At 38.6% G+C, this 17481-nt stretch overlaps 1 protein-coding gene across 1 annotated transcript in view; it reads left to right on the top strand.

Annotated features, from left to right (window-relative positions):
• Positions 1 to 2695: 2695 nt before the first annotated feature.
• The window catches only part of kdm6ba (lysine (K)-specific demethylase 6B, a), a 66452-nt gene continuing 51666 nt past the window's right edge, over positions 2696 to 17481 (top strand). Inside the window, exons 1-2 of the mRNA XM_079463661.1 lie at positions 2696 to 3173; positions 5200 to 5409. The gene's annotated coding sequence lies outside the window, so the exon portion shown is untranslated. The remainder of the gene's footprint in view (positions 3174 to 5199; positions 5410 to 17481) is intronic.

Below are 17481 nucleotides of genomic sequence, written 5' to 3'. Positions count from 1 at the left end.
AACACAGGTCAAATGTTAAACAGACGAGGAAGCCAAAACTCAATTGGAGAAAAGTAAAACCTCAGAGGGAAACCAGGCCTAACCAGGGGATCCAGTTCCCCTCTGGCAAAAACTTTGCCTCTGTACAAGCTCGACAGCTCGAAGTGTTCCTGGTTCCGGTTGATCTAACTGCAGCCTAAACCTTCAGAGGATTTATATTATGGTAGTGCAGTTTTAGCATTTAATAGTCTCAGTGGAACCACCAAGTTATTCAGGTGCAAAGCATCAAGACCAGGCGTGTTCTGAAGTTTGTGACCACAAGGTGGCACTGCAAATCTAAGAATTTGCCTCTCATGAATTTGCTTGACAAACAGTACAAAATGTAAAGAATATTAATTTATCTTTGCTTCGAATCCTTACCCATTTTTTTACATTTTCACCAAGATGCTTTTCATTTAAATAAGCTTTGTCAAATGTATATATAATTTGGCGTGAAGCACCTATAAATATATAAATGCTCCTCACAAAAAGTTCTAAAAAGTATTTTGATTGCTCTTATTTTTAGTACACATGAGCTCTGAATGCGTAATGACTCACAGTTACATAAACTTCACAATTCTTAAGGCATTTTAAAGCAAAGTCACTTGAGGAAAGTGTGTTGTGGCTCTTTCAGCCCGATTTCAGACTACAGATAGTCGCACTCAGTGTCTAAAAAACCATGTTTAACTGCAAATAACATACATCCCATTCAGGATGTGCTGTTGCTAGTCACTATTCTATAAAGGAAATTTAACCTTGACGTTTAGTAAAAGACATAGAAACTTTACACTGACTAGTTAAGCAATAAATAATTTTAGAAGGTTACAAAACTGAATTACTTCCCATTCCCATGGTCACTAAATGCATTTTTTGTTTGATTCATTCACAGTTTGGACTGCACAGACTTCTGTTTTGCTGAATGTGTGAAGAGTTTTGGAAATGTCACTTCAGTATTGAACAATGCTTGTTGAAAAATACTGCGATTACTGGCTCTCATAGCTTAAAACCAATGTTGCAGATGTGTCTATGCCACAATTAAAGGAAGAAGAAATGTATATTAAGCAGAGGGGGGCACTGCATTTACATTGTCATTTTATCCAAAGCGACTTATAGAGAGTTTAGGGAGCAATAAGCGATACGTCATAAAGGATCAATAATACAATAGGTGCTAATACAAAGTTACTAGTTTCAACAAAAGCCAGACCACTACCTGTTGAGAGAAAGAGAGTTAGTGTGCTTTTCATTTGTCTGTCAAGTGTTCACAGAAGAGACGGGGTTTAAGTAGTTTGAATGTTGTGAGAGATGGGGTTGACCGGAAAGAGTTCGGAAAACTGTTCCACCAGTAAAGAGTTGTGAAGGAAGGCACTGTAACGTAAATTCTCAAAAATGTTTCCCTGACATCCAAAGAAATGAAAAAGTATCACCAAATGATCTGTGTTTAGTGTCCAGCTTTTCCTACATTCTTGCTTTTAACTTAGTTATATTTGCTCATTGGTGCCGAAGGCAAAGAAAAGCAAAGATCTTCCAGGACGCTCAATAAGAGGGAATTAGAATTTTCTGGACGGAAGTAAAACGAGAGAGCAAAGAAGCCGGAACAGAAGAATAGTTCAGAGGGAAAGGGAGAGAAAAGATAAAGGGAGAGAGTGAGGGTGGCCTCAGTGTAAGGCTGCATTCAGTCTCTCATCCTGTTCTGAAAGAAGCAGACTTGCTCAGACTGTAAGGAGCCCTTTATTCATCCACAGGTCTGTGTATCCCTGTACCTCTATAACTGATTGTCGGGGTGCTCATAGCAACATGTTTAATTCACATTCAAATTGGCCTCCAAGGCGCCTTTGTAATCTCTTAGAGAACTTCACATTTTTTTATCTGAAAAATGGAAGTGAAAAAGAAGGACGAGAAAGACATCTTTTGAGTCCCGAAATGGAGGATGAAGTCCCCGGGGCTTATTCAACACTAGAATGTTCCCACCTCAGAGACCCATTGAGACGGTGAGAGGGTTCTTCACGAGCAACAGCTTGCATTTCCTCGCCTTAATCTGACACTTGTTGCTGCCGAGCAGCTCACGAGAGAAGCTACGAAGGCAAACTCTGAATGTAAACCCTGAAGCATCTGAAGACGAGTGGACAGTTAGATCTGTGTCCCTTTCGTGTCTCGCTACATCTGAACCCACATAACTGAGTTAGCTCATCTCTGTATAGTGTTGCATTAAACGTCCACCATCTGTGTATTCAATTATCAAAGCAAAGAATCCAACCGCAGACATTCAAGGAGGAAGAGACACACACACACACACACACACCACTCCACAACTATAACCAAGAGGTGTGTCTCATCATGCCATACACAAACTAGCACATTCATCACAAAATGTATTGCAAATTCATCAAATCCATGATACCCGAGCAAAGCATCAACGCTCAACTCATCCACACGGTCACGGAGTGAGTGATGGTGGAATTTACAAGTGATAAGCGTCCGGGCGAAAACGGAGGCGGGGCAGTGCGGGTCCAGGAGACTCATCCACCGAAAATAAACCTGCATGAAGGGGAAAACGAGAGAGAGAGAGAGAGTGAGAGTGAGAGAGAGAGAGAGAGAGAGAGAGAGAGAGAGAGAGAGAGAGAGAGAGAGAGAGAGGGAGGAGGAAGAAGGGAAAGAGCTCGAAAGAGTGCGAGGGGAAACACACGGGAGAGAGAGAGAAAGAGGGGAGTGCCTGCGTTTGCAGTGGATTAAAAACTGCGCAATTTCCAGACTCGCATCTCTTCCACGCTTAAATGAAACTCATGAGCGGACACGAGACTCGCGCCGTGGCACCGTTTTTGGCACGCAACCAATGCAACGAAACCGGAGAGAAGTCGTGAGATTTGTGCGCGCTTTCTTGGGGAAGACTCGGAAACAATTGTGCGCGCCGATGTTAGTCGCATCATCTCCCGTTACAGTGGTTTCAACGCAGCTGATCCACGTTCACGCCGATATATTGAAACGCGCGTTTAGAAATGGCACGTTCGTGATATGACAGAGGTGCAGACGGATCGCGTTGCGCGGCGTCCATTCACCGCGCGAGAGGAACGGAACTGCGCAGCTGCTTCTTTAGGTTGCATTCGTACGACGAGGACATGCGAGATGATGAAGCCACTTCCCGGTTTCACGCAGAGCAGGTAAAGAGCGATACTTTCTTGACTTTATTCATCGCTCTTCGATTTATCGTTACGCATCGATTACGTGTCGTCATAAAGCGCGGTGCGTGTTAACGGATGATCACGTTGCCACGAATCGTAGGTGCGAAACGTGTCCGGGCATATGGATTAATATCAGATGTGTGAGTGAACAATTCCCGCCTTTAATTTCCCCGCAGCTACTGCGGACATACAGGTTGAATTCAGCCATTGCGTGACAGCTGAAATCACGAAGAGTGTCAACGAGTGAAGATAAAGTTGCCCGCCCTGTACCAGCAACACAGTGAGATCACAGTTCATTTGAACCGCTTTACGGGAAGACTGTGGGAGTTCAGCATTGCGCAATCGTTTGATATAGACGTCGTATAGGTGACGCAGCGCAGACAATCGTGTTATACTTGAATAGATGTGATGTACTGTAAATTAGGATTGCACGATAAACGTGTTGCAAAGGGTTTTAATAGTGAAATTGTTCGATGTTACGTAATCGTCCGTAGTCGTTGAATGCGGGGCCCGTGACTGGCCAATAAAGCCCTGCGCATTTTCTTGTGGAAGTGTCATGCGGTGAACTTGTGGCGGGATCAGAGATTTTCCAGGAAGAACGTTTGAATTTTTTTCTTTGCCATGTTTTTTCTCTTCCTCTCTTCTCTGCTGACTGTGCGTCACCGCCCCTTTTTTCCACACGTGTTTCTTTTGCGCGACCACAGCGAGGCGCTGCAGCGCAGCTAAAACGTGTTCACGCGCCTCTTTTGCGAGCTTTCTAGATTCGGAGGTCTTGTTTCGATGGTTTCGGGCGGAGGGTCCACGACGACCGGGCGGTTAGTCTCAGCAGCTAGACGTGTCATTTCGGTATCACATCACAGGACTGTTTCCTCTTTGAAACATATCATGCATAGACGCACGTGCTTGTTGGCAGTTCGCAAATACTGATGTTGTTACGGATGTCAGTCACAACAAATACTGAATTTATTGATATTAGGGCTGTTCCACGATTCACACATCCAGAATAAAAGTTAACGTGTAATATGTCTGAATTGTGCATGTATTTTGTCATTTAAAACACATACGTGTACACACGCATGTATGTACTGTATTTAGGAAATATCTGCATTCATATATTCATATTTAATATAACTTTTTGAAAGTGTTTTATCGTTTATGATTCTTTAACATATACATGCATGTGTATGTGTTTATAAATACAATATGCACAGTGCAAATGTAAAATATTATTATAAACTCACCTGGTAACCCCCCAAAAGCCTTAAATGTTTCAGCTATTCCGCACAATCTCTCTAGTCCCGTGATTCTCCGATCATCTTTATTTCAGTGTTGCTGTAAAATAGACTTAACTTGCATTGACCAACTTTGAAATATCTCCCAACTTAGTAAAGATTTCAAAAGTATTAGAGTTTGAGTGACTGGTTCATATTTGCTTCAGCAGTGTGTGGCAGTTATTATAGTTTTTGTTTAAGTTTTATTTAGTTTTATTCATATTTTAAATAAATTGTTATGTAATTATTGTTAAAGTTTTAGCATTATTGGTTTGTGCTTTTGTCATTTTATAATTTATTTAATTTAATGAATAATTTATTAGAATTTATAATTGAATTGATTTTTTTTAGGTTGCTGTATGCGATTTATACATTTTATTTTAGTTTTGGTTTATTATTAATAATTATTATTATCAATGTTTCATTACATTGATTTCATATTTGATTTGATTTCAATGAACAGAAACGTTTTTAAAATGACAATTGCAGTAAACTAAAATAACATTGGTGTGTGGGAATATATTTGTGTAATACAGTGTAATACCAATAGATGTCAGCACGTGCTCGGAAAATGGAGGCTGTTGAGATTAAATGAATTAGGAGAGAGTTTTGTATTAACCATAAACAAACAGTTAAACAAAGAAAATGAATACAAATAACCGGTGAATTTTACAAGCACGTTTTAGTTGGTTTGGTGACAATAAAACAATGTATTTTGTATGCATTCTTTTCAGAGTTTCTCATTTCACAATGGCTGAGATTTGGTTGGCCAACATGACTGTCACTCAGGATTGTGAGGCTCCCGTGTGCCATGACATGCCTCAGTGCTTACACCTAGCCAATGGGAGAGGAAGATCAAAGCAGATTTTTCAATGTCGGCCAATGGGGTGGATGGATGCTGCATGCGCAGACCTAGTGACTGGACTGGAGAGGAGAGAACAGAGGTTGGTCGGCATGAACTTGTTTAAGATTAAAGCATGCATGGATTTGGCCTTCTGAGATACATGTTGAGAATCCTTAAATCTGCACAAGCAACAATAGTAAAGGACTATATCAAATCGCACAGTGTAGCAGTATCCTCTAATACACAAAGTAAATGACTGTGGTCTGTTTGTTTTTCACTTTTTTGTGCCATGCTTAGATGCTTTACATAAAACGTGTTCATGGTTTTATGTGATCCTAAACGAAATCTAGGTACACACGACACACTGATTTTACATCGATTTAACATGTTGGCAACAATTTTTATTGAGGAATTCATTTAGGTGCTTCAACAAAATAAGAAGATTATGGTTTGCATTGAAAAGAAATGATATTGTTGTTTGTGTGTATCTACTGAGAGACAAGTCATTGTTTATTGCTAATGCAACAGCAGGCCAAATATGTTGTCAATAGTGCTTTAATAGTATACTTGAATTTTCCTTTAAATGTTCTTTTAAAGGTTTTATGCTTGAATTATACTGCTACATACAATAATATGTAATAGCATGAGCAAGAATGGGTGAAAGATATCATTGTTTCTCTGTGTGTCGGTAGTTTAGTGCTGATGTTGGTAGAAGTGGCTTTTGTTTCCCTTCCACTGCGTTCCACTGTGTTTGGATATGCAGTCTGTGGTTTATATTACAGTGATTTATTTATTTAATGATGTACTTAATAAATGATGTAAAATAGCTCTTATGGGTTGTGTTGTTGTAGATTGTTCTGATTAAACAATAGGGATGAGAACGAACAAAGAGCCCTTGCTGCTGCTTTCCCATCTAAAGTAATGAATTAGAGGAAGAGCGCATGTGTTGGGCTTCATGCTGTTCGTTGCAGAATTTCAATCAGCAGTGTGTATCTGATAAAATAGATGGTGTTTCCTTCAGGCAGAGAGAGATGAATGTGTCGCTGGGGATCAGGATGAGTGCTGTTGAAGCTGTACAGCAGAATGTAGTGGCTTCAATTGTCTTGGAGAGAGTTGTTGCCTTGTTTCTGGTAAACGTATGGTGTCATGAAGCTGTAGAGCATCACATCAATCACTATGACAGGACTGTCAATCAGATGCCATCTCTACACTGTCCTCACTGTGTCAGGACACCGGCCCCCTTGAATGACACATATATCTTCTCTTAGTTCTGGGATGAATTTTGTCTATTTTATTCATCTTATTTTACTCTGCATTCATTTCCATCTTCGTTTTTTAAATACAATATTGCATATCACTGCCTTCCTTTTGAAACCTCGTATCTACGTTTTTATGTTTACATAAATCATTATAGTCACCCTTTATGTTTGTCACTGGGTTTTGCAAATATCCAACCAATAAAACGTATTAAAAGTGCTTGTCCATATTGGGCTTGTCAAACAGCACGCAGTCATTTAAAAAAGTACATTTGAGGAGTTTGGTTCCAAAATGAACATTTTCACAAAATCGTGTTTTTTTTTTATTGTCCAGTCCAATTAATATCCATTGAACTGCAGTTGGTTTATTTTACAATAAAAACGTGATTTTTTGAAAACTTTGATCTAATTTTGGACATCCGAGGTTTCGGAAGGACCATGATATCGGGTCAAAAACACAATGCAATCATATTCCGATGTGCTGATCTAATGTTATAGTATATTTTGCATCTCACCAAACTCTCACTCATGATTATTCTCCTTTTTCCAAAAATATTTGTGGAAAAAATGATTCCCACACTTTATAGGGATCGTCCTACTTCTATTCACGTCTTAATTATTCAAAACCTGTATAAGGTTTTGAGAAATGTCTTGATGGTTTTGTAAATATAATAGTCAAGTCAATGGGGAGGGGGCGATGGTTACCAACATTCTTCAATCTTTTGTGTTTATACAGGTTTGCAATACCATGAGTGTGAGTAAATGATAAAACATGTTTGGCTGATTGTCTGTTTAGTTTTTTTCAACGTTGTTTGACAGCTTCTGTACAGTAGTCAGGACCAGTGCTGTTTTTGATCATCAGACAGAGATATAGAGATTTGTTCATTCACTGTTGTTTACATTAGTTTGAAGTTAATCAATGGCCAACCAAAGTGAATGGATTTGGCAGAAGAGCGGAAGAGAAAGGGGGAAAGAAAGTGCGAGTCAGCTGTAGGAAGTGATGCGGGTAGATATCCTGCACACGCCGCCTCACAGCGTGGAAAACGGGACATTGTGTCACTCAGGGATGAATAAAAGAGCAAATGTCACGCGCTCAACCCAACCCACCCGGAAGGTGTGCGTGCATGCGTGTGTGTCTGTCTGGAGGTACTGAGGAGGCAGAGAGTGTGAGGCATGATGAATATGAATAGGCAGGAAAGATGATCAGAGCTTTGTGAGCAGGAAAGACTTCATTATGAATGTTTGATCATACAGGGATTTATAGTGTGTCCAGACTGACAGTTAACACATGAAACGTTGTCCCTGCGTGTACATGTTCTGTCTGTCCTGAGGGTTTTTCTGGATCTATATGTTTCTGAGGTGATGTATGCCTGAGGCCTAGCTAACCATGATAAAGAGAGGGACGCGATGGTGAGGAGGAGAGATGTATGAAATGACTTTACGGGATAAGTGAAACATTCATGTGTATTACTGAAACGATGAGAGGTTAAAAAGATGCTGCACCCGCACTTCCATTTAGTTTGATTTGAGCCCCGGCAAACCTTTTTAAAACGTCTGTTGTTGTGTCAGAAAATGTAGTTTTAAGAGTTCGTGTTTGTAAGATGTGCTGTCACGATTATGATATTTGGCTGACGATGACAATTGCATTTATGAATTTGGCAGACGCTTTAATCCAAAGCGACTTGCATTGCATTGTATTATACATTTGTTTCTGACTATGTGCAATCCCCTGGAATTGAAGCCACTTTAAAAATGCTATCAGTCATAGAAAGGCTTCTTGTCTGTTTTTCTTTCTGTTAATGACATTTTGGTAGACTGGTTTTCACACTGAGATTAATTTAAATAATATTGAATTGTACTGCAGGTTATTTTTATGGAATATGCTTTAACGTTTTTTTGAAGTGATGGTGTTGCTGTGGTACATTTTACCAGTATACTTAAGTTACACTATAATATGCAATATATACACTAAAATATGCAATATGGAGGCACTACATCTCCCCCTTGTGTCTTCTATGGAGATGTGCAATAATTGCGATGATCTGAAACCATCCGTGAGGTCAAACAATCGTGATGAAACGATTATTTAAAACTCGTGACAGCCCTACTTCAGGCATGGAAAGACAGGAAGACAGGGCATGTTGAATCTCAGGGTTTAATACCCTTGGGTATGTGTTAAACTTTCTTATCAGCAACAAAGATTATAAATGTCTTAAATGTCATACAGTTTCTTTGTAAAAGTCAATGAACTTGAACTGAAATGAAAGACATTCAGTGTACAGTTGTACTTATAGGGTTCTCTTTAAGTCCATTTTCAGCGTCTGTCAACTTTTATTTTCAGTGCAAGGAAAGCAGCTAGGAAATTTCTGTCCTTGGAAGAAAGCAGACATTTTTTAACGCTTGCCAGACTTTCCAATTTCAGGCTTCTGTTTCATACACATGTAAGTCTACTGAGCTCTTTCCCTTAGAAAATGTGTAAAATAAATCTAAACATTCTTGTCGCCCTCCAAGTCTTTCTAATGAAAGGAGTTCATCAAAGCCCACCCCCACCATGCAGTCCGGGTCACTGGTCCCAGCTCTTTGTGTACCAGCCCTTTGTGTTCAAGAGGCCCTAAGAGGGAAAGACAGACAGCGAGAGAGAGAGAGAGAGAGAGAGCAAGAGAGACAGACATGGCATGACACTTAGAAGATGGAGAAACTGACTGCTTTGTGATCGCAAAGCACGCAACTCTAACTTTGCCCAAAGCATTCATGTGAAAAAACTGCCCACATTGTGTTGTGTACCTGTATGCACAGAAGTCCTGACAGTGATCACTGCACACTGTTTGTCCCCTGCTTAACCCCGACACAAACAGACATTACCCAGATGCTGCTGCACCCAGCCACATCAATCATGTCCATCCACCGCTCTCTCTCTCGCTCTCTCTCTCGCTCTCTCTCTCGCTCTCTCTCTCTCTCGCTCTCATGTAGTGACTTCTGACTTTGTTTTGCTTGCTCTCGGGACACGGAAATAGTCTCAGTTTTTTCTTTCTGAGTACTTATTAACTCTGAATATAAGAGTATAATATAAGAACAGCAGGGCGCTTGTGTCAAGCCTACGTCACGCTCACAATAAGCCTTCTAATATGGTGTGTGTGGGACGTCTCTTTGGGGTGATGGTGGGAAGCTGAGCTCAGGGCTCGTGACTTGGACTCAAGTCAGACCTAATTTGCAAGATGTATGACTCGGTTTGGTAACAAATAAAACGCTTGTGATTTGATAACTTATGGCTACTTGCGATGTGAGTCGGATTACCGCTTATACAGCTTGTACAAAATGTGCTTTGACTCAGTGGATCTTCTGGACAGCATTATTATGTCTGTCTGTGTCCTGCAGTTATATGTGGATGTAGTGACAACAGCATGCTAGGCGAGTGATGTGACACTTATCCCACAAGAAAGAAATCCTCAATGATGAAATATATAGGATCAAACAGTCTCTTATTTACCTTAAAAATAAGGCAAAAAATTTAGGTGTTATAAAATCAATCTTCAAACTAAACTTCTGTTTAAAAAAGCCTTCAGAGAAACCGTTAAAACTACATAAACACATCATGGTTTATGCTAACATTGCACATATAGCGGGTAAAATAAATATTGAACATTTAAAAAAATTTCGCCGTAAATATATTTCTCAAGGTCAAATCAAATTTTCACCGGATGTTGTTAACATCCCAGATAATTCACACATACAAAGAAAACAAAACAAATAATTCACAAATTAAGTTTTATGTAATAAAATAGAATGACACCAGGAAAAAGAATTGAACACGTTTACTTAGATGTGTTTAATACTTTGTACAAAAGCCTTTGTTGGTAATGACAGCTTGAAGATGCCTCCTGTATGGAGCAATTAGTCGCATGCATTGCTCAGGTGTGATTTTGGCCCATTCTTCCACACAAATAGTCTTCGAGTCTTGAAGGTTTCCTGGGCCTCTTCTATGAACTCAGATCTTTAGTTCTTTCCATAGATTTTCTATTGGATTCAAGTCAGGTGATTGGCTGGGCCATTCTAGCAGCTTCATTCTCTTTCTCTGAAACCAATTGATAGTGTCCTTGGCTGTGTGTTTTGCATCATTGTCTTGCTGAAATGTCCACCATCAATTCATCTTAGTCATTGTGGTAGATGGCAGCAGATGTTTATGATGGTCTCACTTAAAAACCGACTGCGGATGGCCGACTATAACATTATAAATAACATCAATATATTAAAAAACCTTAACGTCAGATAGGTTGCCTTTAATATAACGAATAATCAAGACACGCATCAAGCAAAACATTTATAAGAAACGAAAATAAAATAAACTTGCGTTAGATAAGTTGCATATATTTACAAAATGTGTAATCACGGCATACACTGTGCGAGAAAATGTATAAATAAGAAAGGTATACGAAACGGAAGAAGTTTGTTAAATAACTAACAAAGCAACCGCTTGTTGGACGGCACTTCACTCCCCTCACATAAAGATTTTTGCTGCGACACTTGTTACGCTTAAGCTTATTACAGCAGCCGCGTTCAGATGCGCAATTGTAGTCTGGTCTTTAACTCAACTAAGTAATTTATTACTATAAAAATTCAAAGTGACGATGGGGTCGGTGCCACGGTTGGACAAGTGATGTAATCGGTAAGCGGGTGTCGTGGGTGGACACCGTGTTTCACTGGAGACACCGACTATCTCAACAAGCATAATTTGTGATAATTTTTGTCTGACGAATAAAGGATTTGCTAACATAAGCTCATATTTACAGTGTTTATTGAAACTGTTGGCAGCATATTTGCAACATGTTTCAAGATGCAGAGATAAATGCCCGGTTTCATAGACAAGGCTTTAGGCTAGTCCCAGACTAAAATGAATGTCTTAACTGAAATTAACTTGCCCCGGCATATCTAAAATATGTCAGTACCACTGTTTTGTCTCAAGATGCACACCAGTTTCTTCACACGATCATTTTTGTAAAGGTGACCTAAATTTCCTAATTTAAAGGGACAGTTCACCCAAAATAAAAATTCTATCATCATTTACTATCCCTCGGGTTTCTTTCTTTCCGCTGATGAACACAGAGAAATATATCTGAAAGAATGCTTGTAAACAAACAGTTCTTGGCCACAATTGACAAAATTACAATGGTAGTCAAAAGTGCCCCAGAACTGTATTCAAAATATCTTTTTCAGAACAAAGATTTCTACACAGATGTTTCACACATATTATTCAATATACATGTACATCTGCTTTAAAGTGTAAAACGAAGCGTCTGTGTAAGATCAGACTGTAAATTGGGTCTGTAATTAATGTTGGTATAATTAGACAGTTGTTATGGGAGTCTGCCACTGGCTCAAAGCTGACAGGGAAGATATGGGATGACTTTAATTATCTGTTGTCAATTCTGAAGGCCTTACCCTATTAACACACTCCTATATGTGCGAACAGCGCGCTGTATAGTAACACGTGGATCGTTTTGTTCCACTTCATGTGACTCTCGAAGCTGAACTGTATGTGTTTGTTGTGAATGTGGCAGCATTGTTCTAACTGTGGAGAACCGGAGACTCTAATTCAGTTTGACAACAAAGAGCACTGTTTACATGTGAGTGGAGGCTCCAGTTTCTCTCTCTCGCTGTGATTCTGTACCTTTGTGTGTCTAGATAAGAGTCTTTAACATGCTTATTTACAGGTTTGTAATACAGTCTTTGTTCCCCAATAACCGTCTTCCTGTTTACACATTTATGTGTTTTGTCTGCGTGTGTCCTGGAGCGCTAACACACCCCTGATTGGATGTGATGAGCTCAGTGAGCTCTGTTTTTTGGTTGACTTTGTTTTGGAGTTTGGTGGCGTTGTCATCTATGGAGGACCGGGATTGACGATTGGTAATAAAAGATCAATTTAATGATTAAACATAAACATGTAAACATATAGATAACATTTTATTTGGGAAATGAATGCACTTATTTAAAATGGTTTATTTAATTTGTGTTTTAAAATGTAGTTTAATTGAACAGTAAACGTTAAATTAAAAATAATTTTTAAATGTACAAATAAATGGATACATTTAAAGCTGTTTATTTAATTCATACTTTAAAACGTGAAAAAAATTAAAAGTTATATTATGCACATTTTAAATGCTTATTTTTAAATCGCTTTAAAAAAAAGCATTTGCCAAATGCTTTTCTCTCTCTTTTTGCAAATGGTTTTCTTTATCCATTTGTCCATCGCAATTGGCAAATAGAGAGAGAAAAGCATTTGGCAAAACGATTTAAATGTGCATAGTAAAACTTTTTATCGTTTAATTTTTTACGTTTTAAAGCATGAATTAAATAAACATTATTAAATGTATAGATTTAAAAATATTTTTTTTATTTAACATTTTATTGTTCAATTACTACATTTTCAAACACAAATTAAACAAAGTCTATTCATTTCTCAATTTAAAAAGACATTTTTTTGTTTACAGTTTTCATGTTTTAATTATTAATTTGATCAAATTATTCTTAATTTTATTTCAAATCGGCATTTCCGGTCCTCCATAGTCATCAGGAATGGACTAAATCAACTGTTCATGATGCAACTTTGCATCATTTTGATGACATTATGAGCTGAAATCTGCCTCGCATGTTATTTTAAATATGAATCCCCTAAAATTATTTATATAGCAATGTTCATTCTGAAGCACAAGCTTACCACAGCGACTTTTTAGAGCAGTTTGTTAAAAGTTATTAGTTATTATTACTTTTTTGAGTTTTTCTCAACTGAATTTTTTTGAAGGACAAGAATACTTTGTGGTCGAAAGCAAACCAAAATACGACTTTAATTGATATATTCTCAAACCAAATGTACATGCGTTGAAGTGCTATATTATTATATTTGCGTGTAGCAACCACATCATGAGTGGAAGAGAAAAATAGACCTTATTTAAATACTTTTTAATGTGAAGACGTCATCAGTAAAACTATACACAACCGAAAGGCTACAAATAGCAATCCTTATCGCAACTGTCATTTTTGTTACACTTATATTTGGCACAGTGACGTGACTACCACCGTTGGCAGTTCACCACCATCATGGCACTTTACTACCGTGGTGGTTGCGGTTTTCACGGCCACCGTCACAGCCCTGGTAACAACTGGTAAGAACAAAAAAAATTGAAAATAATTTTGATCGCCCGATTCTTCATGATTTAATGTCCCAGATAACTATAACTATTGGCAAAAATCCCCACCGATAGTTTTTCCTGGTTACCTTTGTTATTCAATGAGAGAGTACGGTGCAAAACAGAGACCTCTAGAGGCGGAAATAACAATAATACTGACAGCCTGTGGAGACTGAACTATGCACAGGGCGGAACAGGCTACATTTGCGGATTTAAAAGTTTGACAAGGTAAAGCACATTGCAGTTGCAGTACACAGGACATGTTAAAAAGTAATTCATTTGCTGACTGTTGTAGCCTAATAAACTTCTTTGATATTTTACTTGGTGTTATGTTTTATTCAGAATCAATAAAAACTATTGTTAATTAAATGTTTCCGGCACCTTAGTTATCGTTATCGGCTTAATCCAATATCGGTCGACCTCTAGAAAATATTCCTTTTACAATGTTTTGCAACTTTGCATCGTGCCTGGTTAGCACATAACAAATACAGAAAAGAAAGTCTTTTTGTGAGTCAGGATTGGCAAATTCTTACTCTCGGGAATGCCTGTGTATGTGCGTGGCAATGCCTGTGTTCTCTTCTGTGAGCCTGTGCAAACGTCCACTGTGCTAAAGACATTCCTAAAAGAGCAACAGTCCATGTGTCCGCTGGTCGCAGTGTGTTTTGGTTTGTAAGTGTTTTTTGCCGAGTAGCTTTTAGCCAGGGCCAGGCTTCTGTTGCCATGGTGAACGTGGAATCCTGAAAGCGTAGCTCTCCGTCAGCTCAGACCCATTACAACATCTCATTGGCTGTTTGTCCTGCATGGGATTGTGATGCGGCCTGTCAGTTGGCCAATAGGGCACAGACTGAGCGAGAGCTGTTGCTAGGGGGAGTAGCTTGGAAAAGAGTCAGCTGGGTTTTTCTCTCTCACTCTTGCTCTCCCATTGAACTCATTGACTCCATCTCATCCCCCTCACCTCCTTCCTCTCTCTCTCTCTCTCTCTCTTTTTGCTGGGGGAATAAAGCACATGTAGAAAAATTCACCCAATATTTCATGGTGCTCTTTGGTGTGGAGCACGGAAGCTGTGTGTGTGTTTGCGTTTGTGTATGTGTGTGTGAAGTGCAGAGTTGTTTTGACTTCATGTGTATGTGTATGTGTGTGCGTGCCTGTATGTGTTTTTAGTTCCTGTGGGAATAAATGGTATAGCCATATTGTGCATTTTGTGCATGTCCACGCCAAGAGCAATTTGTATAGTGTCACGTAGACCGAGTCACCCCCTTTTAAAGGGCCGGGTATACTTGGCTTTCCGCGTCTTGTCCATCTCGCAAACAAAATACGCATTTCGGTCTCAAAACATAGGCTGCTCGCGGACAGGGTGTGCTGTGCCGACAGCCAGGGACCCTCCAAAATGACATCATGAGCGCGGCACGTGGACTGCAGAATATACTTTTGCCTTAAGTGCTGACCCCAAACCAGTGTCCCCAAACACTATTATTCATCCATTCAAATGAGGACTTCACAATAACGCCTATTGATATAAACTAATTAATAAAATATAATATTATAATACAATATATTAATCACACAATACACAGTCTTGAGCAGATATTATAGTCTTAACTGTCATTTGCCATATCGCTCATATTTTTCCCTCCTTTTTCAGTTTTCCTGAACACAGGGCTTAAAGTTGTCCGGCACCATGCTGGATCTCAGGCTTAAATTCACCTACTAATGGTATGAGAGGAACACAGCTATCACTCCCAACCAAACAACATTAATAGCCAATCAGAAGTAAAATGAGCCGGGTCTTGGAGTGTGGTTCCTCAGTTGAGACGTCATGTTGAAGAGAAACAAGCAAGCATAGTCGTAAGGATGGTGAGTAAGATTATAAAGACCTGAGGACGAACGATTTGATATTTGAGGCGTTTAAAACTAAACTAACCGCGGACTCGGAGGACTACAGAATACGCCATTTATCTGTTGAGTACCTGAGACAGCGCTGAATCGTCTCCAATCCCAAATTGTCCTTAATACACAATTTATTCATCATTAGAATCTAAGACGAGCCATTTTGTTTTGCTTTACCACTATACACAATAAAATATATACTTTTTCATAAAAAATGACATGCACATTTTCTGTTGGTTGAAATGAATTTGGTCTGGTGTATTCAGAGTTTAAACAGTCTCTTTACTTTGCACTTAAAGCTTCTCTGTAGGCTCTTCCTCTTTTTAAACGATGAGCAGAAACACGGTCACCTTAAACGCATAGACGGTTAGTATTTAAAACAATTTTAACACATTTACACATACTTACATTTCTCTACAAATATAAACGCATTTATGCAGTTTTTCCAATATTTTAGCACGGAATTAACAAAAAAGCCTGCAGATTCTGTATGACCCTGCTTATTCTGTCTTAGCCTCTGAAATGAAAATAAGACTTTACATTGTCCTTTTATGTGAGTTAAGTCTATTTATTATCAGAGTATTTGTCAGTAATACAGCTATTTCAGGGTGCCCCTAAAACCTTCAGTCAGGGGCTACAGTGCCCCTAGTAAAAAAAGTTAGTCTGGAGCCCTGGAAAAGAGAAGCACTCACTGCTGACTCCTCAACGTTTGTAGCTTTTACAGGAATTTATATTGTTTTCGTTTCACAGTTTGTAGTGTAGAATTTCGCACTAGGAGTTTAAAAATGGATAAGAAATCTGCCTTTACTAATTATTATAAGAAAAAATAAACATGCTCAAAAGATTATCTTTTTTTTTGAGGGCTCATTTGTGACCCTGGACCACAAAACCAGTCTTATGGGTACATTTTTCAAAATTGAGATTTATGCACCACATGAAAGCTGACTAAATACGCTTTCTATTGATATATGGTTTGTTATGATAGGACAATATTTGGCCGAGATACAATCATTTAAAATTCTGGAATCTGAGGGTGGGAAAAATCAAATTATTGAGAAAATCATCTTTAAAGTTTTCCAGAAGTAGTCCTTAGCAACGCATATTACTAATGATGGGAAATAAATTAAACTTACACCATTGATTTACCACAACTTAAACTTTATACACACAAAATTTCATAAAAATAATTTACCAAGAACATATAAAATGCAGTGAAAACTTTGTATTCCTTCATGGCATCATTTTTCATAACGGAGTCGAAGTGATCCAAACATTGATTGAATTCGTCGTCTTCCGGGGCATCCTCTTTTGTCAAGCCGGTCTCTGGACATTCGGTATCATCTTCCGAAATATTTGCAAAAAAATCATTTACTAGGTTCATTAAATGATTGCTGTCATTAGCGTTTAGATTCAGCAAACGCGCTATTTCAGAATCCATGTTTTGAACCGTGATCATGACGGATTGTGTACGCTGCGCACGGGACGAAATTGGCAGCCAATTATAGACCCTATAGCAGGCCGTTGCTAAGAAGAAACAGGTTTGTTTTAACACTCTCGATTGGCTTACCCATGTAATGACATAGAAGAGAGTAGACGAACTTGAAAGCGGAAACTTTAAACTTTACAAAGATACCAAACATGAATGAATAGGTCTCATAGAGCGGACAGCATCAAGTTAAGTTTGTACGCATGTTTCGGACCATTTTTTGATCACGATATTGAGGGATCCACTCACAAAAATGATGTTTTAATATATTTACGGTTGGAAATGTACAAAAATTCTTCATGGAACATGATCTTTACTTGATATACTAATGAAAAATTTATAATTTTGACCCAAACAATGTA

This window comes from Barbatula barbatula, assembly GCF_947034865.1.
Source record: "Barbatula barbatula genome assembly, chromosome: 1".
Classification (NCBI taxonomy): domain Eukaryota; kingdom Metazoa; phylum Chordata; class Actinopteri; order Cypriniformes; family Nemacheilidae; genus Barbatula; species Barbatula barbatula.
The sequence above is the reverse complement of the archived record's forward strand: the minus strand, read 5'-3'. Positions and strand labels throughout refer to the sequence as shown.